This window comes from Jaculus jaculus, chromosome 17, assembly GCF_020740685.1.
Source record: "Jaculus jaculus isolate mJacJac1 chromosome 17, mJacJac1.mat.Y.cur, whole genome shotgun sequence".
NCBI lineage: Eukaryota > Metazoa > Chordata > Mammalia > Rodentia > Dipodidae > Jaculus > Jaculus jaculus.
This window is the reverse complement of record NC_059118.1, coordinates 56,549,476-56,549,773: the sequence shown is the minus strand read 5'-3', so window position 1 is coordinate 56,549,773 and position 298 is coordinate 56,549,476.

Here is a 298-nt window from a genome sequence, read left to right as displayed (position 1 = left end):
TTCGAGGCTCAACTCCCCAGGACCCACGTTAGCCAGATGCACAAGGGGGTGCAAGCATCTGGAGTTTGTTTGCAGTGGCTAGAAGCCCTGGGCACCCATTCTCTCTGTCTACCTGCCTATTTCTGTATCTCTCTCTCAAATAAATAAATAAAAATAAAATATTTTTAAAAAAGAATTGACTGTCCTTTGAATGGAGCAAAAAGGATGACCTCAGTGTGGGCCCTTGTGCATGTGGCTTATGCCTGGAGAATCGAACCTGTATCCTTAGGCTTTGCAGGCAAATGTGTTAACCACTAAG